Raw genomic sequence first — 12,436 nt, 5'->3', positions numbered from 1 at the left:
CAACCTTCACGTCCTGGGTTCAAGCAATTCTCCTGTCTCAGCCTCCCGAGTAGCTGGGACTATAGACACACAGCACCACACTTGGCTAATTTTGTATTTTTAGAAGAGACGGGGTTTCACCATATTGGTCAGGCTGGTCTCAAACTCCCGACCTCAGGTGATCCACCCACCTTGGCCTCCTAAGGTGCTGGGATTACAGGCATGAGCCACTACTCCTGGCCTGCTGTCTTAAATATATATATGTCTTATTTTATATATGTCTTATATATTTTATATGTCTTATTTGTAAATAAATAAATAAAGTGACTCATGCCTGTAATCCCAGCACTTTGGGAGGCCAAGGTGGGAGGATCACCTGAGGTCGGGAGTTCGAGACTAGCCTGATGAATATGGTGAAACCCCATCTCTTCTAAAAATATAAAAATTAGCCAGGTGTGGTGGCTTATGCCTATAGTCCCAGCTACTAGGGAGGCTGAAAGAGGAGAATTGCTTGAACCTGGGAGGTGGAGGTTGCTGTGAGCCCAAATCGTGCCACTGCACTCCAGCCTGGGTGACAGAGTGAAATTCCATCTCAAACAAACAAAAAAAGAGGGTATCTTACTATGTTGCTCAGGCTGGTCTCAAAATTCCTTAGCTCAAGTGATCCTCCTGTCTTGGTCTCCCTGAGTGCTAGGATAAAGGCATGAGCTACCATGCCCAGCCCTGTCCATTTATCTATTGATGAGCAGTAGGGCTCCTTCCACTTCTTGGCTATTCCAAGTAGTGCTGCTATGAATATATATTTGTATTTGAGTACCTGATTTTAATTATTTGGGGTATATACTGTATCTCTCTTGATCCCTGTTATAACTTAACAAATATGTGTGAACAATCTTTGAGTGCAGTGGGAGAGAATGATAAACAATAATATAATATCAATTAATATCAGATATATCAGATAATATCAACAATGAGTTAACGTGTTCTGATAAAATATCCTCAAGGTGTCAGGGAACAAATAGAGATATCTGAGGCATGGTAGGGATAAAGGAAGATTTCCTACACAGTAAGGGGAGAATAGGTAACATTTACTGAGTATTTGCTATGTGTATTAGCTCATTTAATCCTCACAACACATATGAGGTAGGTACCATATATAAAGTCGACACTGTTTTTACCTTTTTTTTTTTTTTTTTTAAGAGATGGGGTCTCTGTTGTTCAGGCTAGAGTGCAGTGGCATGATCATAGCTTGACTGATGGAGCTTCAAACTCCTTGGCTCAAGCAATCCTCCATCCTCAGCCTCCCAAGTACCTGGGACTATAGGCACCAGCCTCCATGCCTGGCTCTACCTCTGTTTTAGAAATCAAGGCACGAAGAAGCAGTCACTTGCCCACCCTCACTGTGGTGGTACTAGGATTCTAACTGTTTCTCATCTGGCTCTAGAATCCACAGTCTAGGGACTAACCATTACTTACCACCGGTTTTTGGTAGTTGTGTGTCTGGTCTGTTATTACTTGCAAAGAAATTGGTGGTCCCAACTACTTGGGAGGCTGAGGCAGGAGGATCACTTCAGTCCAGGAGTTTGAGGTTGCAGTGAGCTCTGATCACTGTACTCCAGCCAGGGTTACAGAGTAAGACCTTGTCTCTGGAAAAAAAGATGAAAACAAAAAACTGAAATGCCGGTGTCATAGAGACTCAGAGAAAGACAAGTTGATTAATAGGGCCTGCTTAATCAGAACAGTTTCCTAGAGCACTCTGAAGTGGAGGCAACATTCCCCTGCCTTTGTTCCCTGTGCTTGGATGTCTTTTTCTCCTCCTCCCTTGGTATTTATTCTGCTCAGTGCCCACTTTTCGGGGACTTCATTCAACAGTTTTTGAGTCCTTCTATGGTCCCAGGCTTCCAGTTTAGAGGAGGGACTTTCCTATAACTGCTAGACCCTGTTGTATCTACAGATGCTCAAAGACACTAAATGGAACTAAAAAGTATTTAACAAACTAATAATATTTAATACAACCAGAGCCAATGGGACAATTCCCAGCACAGACTCTGGGAATTGTGGTTCCTTGCTCAGCTAGCCAAGGGAGCACCCACCAAGTAGCTTGGAGGAAGGCCCTTGGAGCAAGTTGGCTCAATGCTTCCCCTAGAGCAGGCCAGCAAAGGATCATTCCTCAGTACAGATGTCCATCAGGGGGTTGGAATTTCCTGAGAAGCATTGTGAGTAGTCTGGTCATGTTGGGAAATGTTTACCAAGATGGCAGCACTGCTGGGGCTGTACCAGAGCCTGTCCCAGCGGGAGCACCCCGGCAGCTGAAGTGTCTGTCTCCCACATGGATGCTGAGTAGGGAGAGGAAGGGACAGTTAGGGCAGCAGGCTTGGGTATGAAGGTAATGTAGCAGGTGCTGTACTCAGCATTTGAGAAGTATTTATTGAGCAACTTCTATGTGCCAGTCCCTGATATATGCTGGTAAAGAAGATAAATGGATAAATAGATCATTTCCCCACATGACAACTGCTAAGATAAGGTATTCACAGGGTACCATGGGGAAACAGGAGGCCTTTAATGAGGGAAAAGGATTAATAAAGACTTCTTGGAGGAGGTAACAGATGAGTTAGGCAAAGAAGACAGAGTAAGAGTCAAAGGCATAAAGCTGCACAGGATGAGGAGAATCAGAATCTGTGTTGCCAGATCACTGAATGTAAGAGACAGCTCCTCTTCTGTGAGCACATTGTGGTCAGTTCTCCACACACAAACTGTTACAGTCAGCACAGTCTAGCAGGTAAAAAGCTTGATGAGTAGAGACTTGCAATGATGGGAGCAGATACCAGCATGTAAGTGGGCTTTGGGCCGGGCACGGTGGCTTACACCTGTAATCCCAGCACTTTGGGAGGCTGAGGCAGGCAGCTCCCTGATCACGAGGTCAGGAGATGGAGACCATCCTGGCTGACACGGTGAAACCCCATCTCTACTAAAAATACAAAAAATTAGCTGGGCGTGGTGGTGGGTGCCTGTAGTCCCAGCTACTTAGAAGGCTGAGGCAGGAGAATCACTTGAACCAGGGAGAACTAGGGAGGTGGAGGCTGCAGTGTGCTGAGATCGCACCACTGTATTCCAGCCTGGGCAACAGAGAGAGACTCTGTTTAAAAAAAAAAAGTACAAAAATTAGCCAGGCATGGAGATGGAGGCATGCGCCTTTAGTCCCAGCTACTTGGGAGGCTGAGGCCAGAGAATTGCTTGAACCCGGGAAGCAAAGGTTGCAGTCAGCCGAGATCGCGCCATTGCGCTCCAGCCTGGGCAACAGAGAGAGACTCCGTCTTGGAAAAAAAAAAAAAAAAAAAAAAAAAGAAAAGAAGAAGTAGGCTTTAGCCCTGGGAACACCGCTGCCTAGCTCAGAACATCATGAAAAACCACAGTGGTTTCATTTGCTTCCAGTGCTGCTGTGACAAGGAACTGGCAAGGAAAACCCCAGAAATTTGGAAAGGCTCCACTGGAAAATAAATTTGACAGATGGTGTTTATCACTTTGCTTTGGTTCTTCCATCACAGTGAATGCCAGATGTTTTCTTCTGGTTTACAAGGTTGTGTTTTACATGTGAATAGCTCCTTTGCCCAAAGATCATGAAATGTTGTGATACACAGCTAAGTGGGAGCACATGGGCAAGTGAGTCCTGTGCCAGGTCAGCAAAGGGTGATTTGCTCCTGTGTGAATCCAAGGTTTAGTGTTACATTTCTAGTGTTTTCTTTAAGTTGTGTAACACCATCAGTGTCCTACAGTAAAGGATTGGCTGGATAATCCACATGAGACAATGTTATGCAGCCATTAAAAAGGATGCTGTAAAAGGCAAAATTATAGACATGGTAGGAAGATTAGTGGTTGCCAGGGATTAGGGTATGGGGGTGATTAGGTGAAGTACATGGCACTTTTAGGGCAGTGAACCTATTCTGTATGATACAGTAACAGTGAATACATGACATTATGCATATGTGAAAACCAATAGAACTGTATAACACAGTGAGCTTTAATGTATATAGACTTTAGCTAACAATAGTACATCAATACTGGTTCATTAATTGCAGCCAGTGTACCGCACTAATGGAAGGTGTTAATAATAGGGGAAACTAGGAAAGGGAAATATAGAACTCTGTACTATCTGCTCAATTTTTTTCTGTAAATCTAAAACTGTTCTAAAAAATAAAGTATAAAAAAATAAAAAAAAAGAAGTAGTGGGCTTCAAGGCTACAACCAGCCCAGGTGACACTCCTGGAATCTCTGGAACCAAGGGTGGGGGCATGATTCTACCATTTTTTCTCGTTTTCTTCCTACGCCAGGAAGAGGGTTATGACACTAGTAGCTCTGGGTGGCACTGCAGTCTAACAAGTCTTTTCCTGCTTACTTCTCAGACCCTTGCAGATGTGACCTCCTGGCTTTTCAATTTGGACCCAGAGCTACTAGTAGAATTAAAAAAACACTCTGGGCTGGGCGCGGTGGCTCATGCCTGTAATCCCACCACTTTGGGAGGCCGAGATGGGCAGATCACCTGAGGTCGGGAGTTTGATACTAGCCTGACCAACATGAAGAAACCCTGTCTCTACTAAAAATACAAAATTAGCCAGGTGTGGTGGCGCATGCCTATAATCCCAGCTACTCTGGAGACTGAGGCAGGAGAATCACTTGAACCTGGGAGGCGGAGGTTGCAGTAAGCTGAGATCACACCATTGCACTTCAGCCTGGGCAACAAGAGCGAAACTCTGTCTCAAAAAACAATTAAAAAAAAGTCTGGGCCATGGGTGGCTCACACCTGTAATCCCAGTATTCTAGGAGGCTGTGGCGGGAAGATCCATTGAGCCCAGAAGTTTGAGACCAGCCTGGGCAATATAAGGAAATCCTGTCTCTACTGAAAAATTTAACAAAAAACCAGACTACTACCATAGAAGAACACTAAGGGAAGGACCTCTATTCGGATCTCTGACTTATTCTGACTCCTCGTTTGGTCCCTAAATGTCCTTGTCTTGGGGGTTTCTATATTTAAATCTTTTCTCTATACTTGACCTACCTAGATATATTCATCTACTACCAATCATTCAATTACTGTCTATTTTCTCATGACCCTAAATCTCCAACTCCAATCCCACCTCTCTATGGAGCTTCAGATCCATATTTCCAACTCCCTGCTGGATATTCCATTAGCCACTTAAACCCATTTGTTCCAAATCAATGTCTCATTGTCCTCTCAGTCTGCCTCTCCTCCCATACCTATCTTGGGTAAGGGTATGAGGACATGGCAAAGGGCCAGCCCTGCCCTGCTGAGACATTCAAACTGGTCTTGCTGGCAAGTGAAAGTTGATGAAGATGGAGTAACACAACCAGATGCCCAGGGCACCGACAGCCAAAAGCAAAGAGGAGAGTAGAGAAAGCCTTAACGATTTTATTTTACTATCTTTTTTTGAGACAGTCTTGCTCCATTGTCCAGGTTGGAGTGCATGCCCCCATGTCCAGATAATTTTTGTGTTTTTTTGTAGAGTTGGGGTTTCAATCCTTAATGATTTTAATTCTGCTCTCACTTGGGAATCACCATTCACTCTCCTGCTACCCCCATTCTTTTTTGTTTGTTTTTGAGACAGAGTCTCGCTCTGTTGCCCAGGCTGGAGTGCAGTGGAGTGATCTTGGCTCACTGCAACCTCCACCTCCCTGGTTCAAATGATTCTCCTGCCTCAGCCTCCTGAGTAGCTGGGATTACAGGGTGAGTTACTATGCATTCTTAGTCGAGGCGGGGTTTCAGCATGCTGGCTAGGCTGGTTTCGAACTCCTGACCGTGTGATCTGCCCACCTCGGCCTCCCAAAGTGCTGGGATTACAGGCCTGAGTCACCGCACCTGGTCACTAACCCCCACTCTTAGTCATCAAGTTTTACCTCCCAGATCTCTCTTGGATCCAGCCCACCCACCCGACATCAGGTCCTTAGCAGCTCTTCCCTAACCCAGTGGCCTCTCTGCTGACGGACTATCCTACTGCATGCCCCCTGCCAGTTTTATCTCAAGACAGCAAATCTGGTCACATCTCTTCATTTACCTACATCTGTGCGCCCTCCAATACCTTCAGTGGGTTTTCAACTGTGGGCTGGCTGGGCATGGTGGCTCACACCTGTAATCCCAGCACTTTGGAAGGTCAAGGCAGATGGATCACCTGAGGTCAGGAGTTTGAGACCAGACTGGCCAAGATGGTGAAACCCCGTCTCTACAAAAAAATACAAACATTAGCCAGGCGTGGAGGCACATGCCTGTTGTCCCAGCTACTTGGGAGGCTGAGGGAGGAGAATCGCTTGAATCCAGAAGGTGGAGGTTGCAGTGAGCTGAGACCGCCCCACTGCACTCTAGCCTGGGTGACAGGGCTAGACTCCATCTCAAAAAACAAACAAGAAAACCTGTGGGCTTTTGGGTTTCTTGGAAACACAGGAGCTGTCGTGGAGAGCTGAGAGTAAGGTGGGAGTGCAGAATGAGGAGTTCTTCTCTTGCCCGTACCCACCACTGCCCCTCAACCAAGCAGCTCTACTTTTGTTGTTTTATATGTGGAGTGACCATGCAGAATTTCTTTTGAAAAAGTGTTCCAGAACTCTAACGTGTTGAAAAGCCAAAGGCTTACCGGAGAGTCTGTGCTAAACCTCTTAGCATGGCCTAATTCCTATCTGTCCTCACCTTGCCTCTCCAGCCTTCTTCCTCTCAACAGCCCAAAATTGTTTTATTAATAAAACAACATGGTGAAACCCCATCTCTACTGAAAATACAAAAATTAGCTGGGCATGGTGGCATACACCTGTAGTCCCAGCTACTTGGGAGGCTAAGACAGGAGAATTGCTTGAACCTGAGAGGCGGAGGTTGCAGTGAGCAGAGATCGAGCCACTGCACTCCAGTCTGGCACCTGGTGACAGAGCAAGACTCTGTCTCAAAAACAAAACAAAACAAAACAAAACAACAAAAAACAACAATGCTTATTATCCCCAAAGATTTTCTTTTGATTCTAATTCTTGTTCTTCTTTTGAGATGTATACATTCACAGAAACAGCTCATGTATTCCACCATGAAGCCACACTGCACTCTGCCCTGAACATGCCAAATTGTGCACACTGTGGTTCCTTCGCCCATGATGTCACTCGGATGGACACTCCTTAAGGCAGGGCCTTTGTCTTATTTGCTGTTGCATCCCAACTACCTGGAAACATACCTGGTATAAAGTTAAACACAAATACGTATTTATTAAATGAATAATTGCTCTTTCCCAGTTCTCTGCCATGCAAGCGTCTCTGTTTATCCTTCAAGGCCAATTCAAATGTCACGGCCTCTGGAATTTTCCATGACAGGAATCCCCACCCTCCAACTGTCAGCATCAATTTCTTGCCCTCTTTTGTGTTTTCCCGAACACTCAGTCTAGGTTTCTGTAAGAATATTTATCATATTGTGCAGTGGCTTTTCTCTGGAACTCTGTCTCCATCCACACTCCCCTCCAGTGTGAACTCCAAGAGGACAAGGACCGTGCAGAAACAATGCCTGCTCAGGAAATAACTCTGATAAAAGTTAACTACACTCCCCACTCCAGAAACTCTGTTCCAAGTCAGTTCTAATTGGCAGTTAACCCATCAGGACAGAAGGTTAAAACCAGCTTAACCTTAACAGTTAACTTTGGCTACCAAATTCTTGAGCTTTATGCTCTCACTGTCTTGGACTTATTGTGACCTTCTACCTGGATTCTTTGTTTATTCCCTTAGCCCAGACTTCATCCTCACCTTGACTGATCGGGTGGCCAAGGTTGATTCATTTAGTACTCTCTCCAGATTTTAACCCTTCAACTGTCTGTTATAATTCTGGTTAAAGCTGCACTGACCCTAACTAACCATTTAGCCTCTGTAATGAACAAACGGCCCCTGAGTCAGATGCTGATAGCCCCAGGAATAAACAGCGGGTAAGGGAGAAAGTCTTGAGGGATCAGGAAGCAGCAGATTTGGGGAACCCAGAAACCACTATAGTCAAAAAGGGATGCAGGCTGGGTGCAGTGGCTCATGCCTATAATCCCACACTCTGGGAGGCCAAGGCAGGCGGATCACATGAGGTCAGGAGTTCAAGACCAGCTTGGTCAACATGGTGAAACCCTGTCTCCAGTAAAAATACGAAAATTAGCTGGGTGTGGTGGCGTGCACCTGTAGTCCCAGCTACTCGGGAGGCTGAGGTGGGAGAATTGCTTGAACCTAGGAAGTGAAAGTTGCAGTGAGCCAAGATCATGCCACTGCACTCCAGACTGAGCGACAGAGCCAGACTCTGTCTCCCAAAAAATAAACAAACAAAAAAACCCCCAAAAAAACAAAAACAAAAGAGAAAGAGAGAGAGAGAAGATAGATGCAACTTCAGAAGCAGATAGCTCTCCAGCTAGAATTTCTCCCACTTTCATCAGGTTCAACCAACTTCTATAACACAGCCCTGTAGCCATGACTGCCTGGGGCAGAGCAATTATCCATTTGAAGGAATGACTTCTCCACTTCTCCAGGAAAGCAGCCTTCACATAGAGAAATGGGTCAGCTAGAGCAAGCCCATTTTTTAAAATTTAGCCATAATAAATATATAAAACTACCAGAACTTTTTTTTGAGACAAATTAAGTGCAATGGTGCAGTCTTGGCTCACTGCAACCTCTGCTTCCCAGGTTCAAGCGATTCTCCTGCCTCAGCCTCCCAAGTAGCTGGGATTACAGGCACCTGCCACCAGGCCCGGCTAATTTTTGTATTTTTAGTAGAGCTGGTTTCGCCAAGTTGGCCAGGCTAGCAGACTCCTGACCTCAGGTGATCTACCCGCCTCGGCCTACCAAAGTGCTGGGATTACAGGCGTGAGGCACCACACCTGGTCTCAAATTACCAGAACTTAAAAAAAAAAGGCTTTTACCCAGTACAGCTATTTTTAATAAAAATAGATGGAATTGGGCTGGGTGCAGGGATCATGAGGCCAGCAACTGAAGACCAGCTTGGCCAACATAGTGAAACTCTGTCTCTACTAAAAATACAAAAATTAGCTGGGCTTGGTGGCAAGCACCTATAATCCCAGCTACTTGGGAGGCTGAGGCAGGAGAATCACTTGAACCCAGGAGGTGGAGGTTGAAGTGAGCCAAGACTGCACCACTGCATTCCAGTCTGGGCAAAGGGGGCGGGAGCCAGGATGCCAGGTGCAGTGGCTCAGTCTTGTAATCCCAGCACTTTGGGAGGCTGAGGCGGGTGGATCACAAGGTCAGGAGTTTGAGACCAGCCTGGCCATCTCTACTAAAAATACAAAAACTAGCCAGGCCTCGTGGCAGATGCCTATAATCCCAGCTACTTGGGAGGCTGAGGCAGGAGAATCGCTTGAACCCAGGAAGCGGAGGTTGCAGGGAGCCAAGATCATGCCACTGCACTTCAGCCTGGGCGACAGTGAGACTCCATCTCAAAACAAAACAAAACAAAAACGAAAAGTAGCCAGGGAGGCTCTTTCTGAGATTGTGAAAGGAAAACACATACTACCATTTATTGAACACCTACTTGGTGTCAAAATCAATGGTAGGCTCTGTCATGCACATAAACAAAATATCATTCCTGGCTGGGCACAGTGGCTCATGGCTGTATTCTCACTACTTTGAGAGGCCAAGTGGGTGGATCACTTGAGTTCAGGAGTTCGAGACCAGCCTGGGGCAAATGGTGAAACTTCATCTCTACTAAAAATGCCAAAAAAAAATTAGCTGGGTGTGGTGGTGGGCACCTGCAGTCCCAGCTACTCGGGTGGCTGAGGCAGGAGAATCGCTTGAACTCGGGAGGTGGAGGATGGAGTGAGCCGAGATGGCGGCCCTGTACTCCAGCCTGGGCGACAGAGTGAGACTCCATCTCAAAAACAAAAGCAAAAACAAAGATGAGGACATTACTACAAGTTTCATAATTTTCCGGTAAGTCAGAAAGCTGGTAAGGTATTGAAAAGGGATTCATAGGCAGGCTTTTCTGACTCCAAAGCTTCTGATTCTGACTTTCTCCCTCAAATGATCAGTACGGAAGGAGGAAACAGGCAGTGATAGTTACCCTAGACAGCCCAGCCTTAGCTCAAGAAGCCACTTGCTCATAGTCAAAAAAGAAACATCGGTTTGATAAAAGATTCTTGCAGGGCAAGAAATAGTTCTCAGAACGTACAATAGACACTAAAATTGCCAGTAATATTAATAATTCCTCTGCCTGCCACCCCCACGTCCTGAAGAGCAAGGCCTCTCCAAGTCTGTTACCCAATGCAGAAAAGGCGGTAACACCAGCCCCATGGAGTGTGCCTGTATTCGATGGTCGAAGCACTTAATTGTCTTCCTGAAAAAATAAAAATAAACCCAAATCCTCACATTCACTGCACCAAGAAACTCAGCCCGTGGCCCGCGATCAGAGCAAGGATTGAGGGAGAGCCAAAGGCCCAAAAGGAAACCAGATGGGAACGGCTCAGTGCGGTGTCAGGGTGAACGCTTTGGGAACTGACCTCCAGAGTCTTCCCTCCAGGAAGAGGTTTGGCATGGAAGCTGAGGAAAGGGGTCCCGGGCGGAGATTCAAAGAAGGGGCGTTTCCTCGCTCACCCCATTTTTGCAACTGGACGCACAGCTCCGGCACAGCTCCTGGGCGGGGGGTGAGCGGAGCTCAGGCACATTGGGCGGAAAGCGAGAAAGGGACGCTGGGGGCCCAACCATGTTATTTGCAAGTGGAAAAATGGAGGACGAATATGGAAACGCGGAAGGGAGGGAAAAAAAAAAAAAGGCCCGGCTCGGCCGCTCAAGCCTGTAATGCCAACACTTTGGGAGGCCCAGGCGGGCGGATCACCTGAGCTTGGGAGTTAGAGACCAGCCTGGCCAACATGGTGAAACTCCATCTCTACTCAAAATACAAAAAGTAGCCGGGCGTGTGGCGCATTCCTGTAGTCCCAGCTACTCGGGAGGCTGAGGCAGAATTGCTTGAACCCGGGGCGGGGCGGAGGTTGCAGTGAGCCGAGATCGTGCCACTGCACTCCAGCATGGCTGACTGAGCCAGGCTCCGTCTCAAACAAATAAAGGAATTTTCGCCAATTGACAATTGTCAAAATTCCGCCAAACACGTCTCCCAGACCTCCAGGGAGCGAGCTAGCTGCCCAAGGCGGGCACAAGGCTTCGCGCGCAGCTCTGAGGCGCCGGCCGGCTCACGTGTCCCGGCCACACCACGAAAACAACAGCCACAGGGGAAGACAACCTCTGTTTTCCTTATACAGCCGTTATTTGCCACAACGATCCCTTTCCTTTTGTTTCCACGATGCGTTATTCGTAAGTGCTTACGTGGCGCCAAACACGCGCTCTCTGCCCCACAGGATTCAGGCTTGCCAGCCCTCAATTTCCCAGCGTTCCTCTCCAGTCTTCTTAGCTTCCTGCCCGCCCTTCTCGTCTCAGCCAACCCTGCTGAGATTTCGCGTGGACGTCACGAGTTTCTAAGCAGATCAGGAAAACCCGCCGCACCCTCGCGCGCCCCCGCCTGGCGGTGCGGACCAAACGGTCTGAGCGCGTGGCTGGCGCCTGACAGCCAAGAGGGCGAGGCTGGGGAGCCGAGGCAGATGCAGCGATGAGCGGCCGGACGAGACCGAGAGGCGTGCTAACAAGCTGCCGTGGCTTGGTGAGGATTTCGGTTGTGTTTTCCTTGGCCGGCACCGGAAGCCCGGAGAAGACGTGTGGAAGTGCCTTTTGCACGTGTCCTCCCGTGTGTTGGCGATTGTCCCCCCGGAAGAGCCTTGGTGGCCACACGGTGTCCGTGCCCCTCTCCCTGCTGGACCCGAGGCCCTTTCCCAGCAAAAGCTGGACTGGTGACCTGTATCTACACAGGGGTCAGCAGCCCTCGCAGGAGGATTGGTACCCATATATCTAGTACGTTCGTTCGTGCATTTCCTTGTCTTTAATTCGAAGTCGTTGAACGCCTGTAACGTTCCCGGCGCTTAGGATCCATGAGTGAATAAAACGAAGGGTGCTTCCTTCCTGGGGCTTACAGTCTAGGGGAAACAGAGCCGCTGATTTCAGGCGTCATCAGCAAGTTGGGTGTTAGAGGGCGACGGCGCTGCGAAGGGAAAGCAGTAGGCAGGCAGGGAGGGCTGAGAAGATGGTGGTCAGCGTAGGCCGCATTGCAAAGAGATACTCAACTGGGCAGAGGAAAGTTTGGGGAGAAGGAAGTGAATTCCAGGCAGATGGAGGAGACAGTGCAAAGGCCCAGTGTGACTTGTATTTATAAGAAACAGCAAAGCCGGGCGCGGTGGCTCAAACCTGTAATCCCAGCACTTTGGGAGGCCGAGGCGGGTGGATCACGAGGTCAAGAGATGGAGACCATCCTGGTCAACATGGTGAAACCCCGTCTCTACTAAAAATACAAAACATTAGCTGGCATGGTGGCGCGTGCCTGTAATCCCAGCTACTCAGGAGG

This window comes from Cebus imitator, unplaced genomic scaffold, assembly GCF_001604975.1.
Source record: "Cebus imitator isolate Cc_AM_T3 unplaced genomic scaffold, Cebus_imitator-1.0 Scaffold217, whole genome shotgun sequence".
Classification (NCBI taxonomy): Eukaryota; Metazoa; Chordata; class Mammalia; order Primates; family Cebidae; genus Cebus; species Cebus imitator.
Note: the sequence above shows the minus strand (reverse complement) of the source record.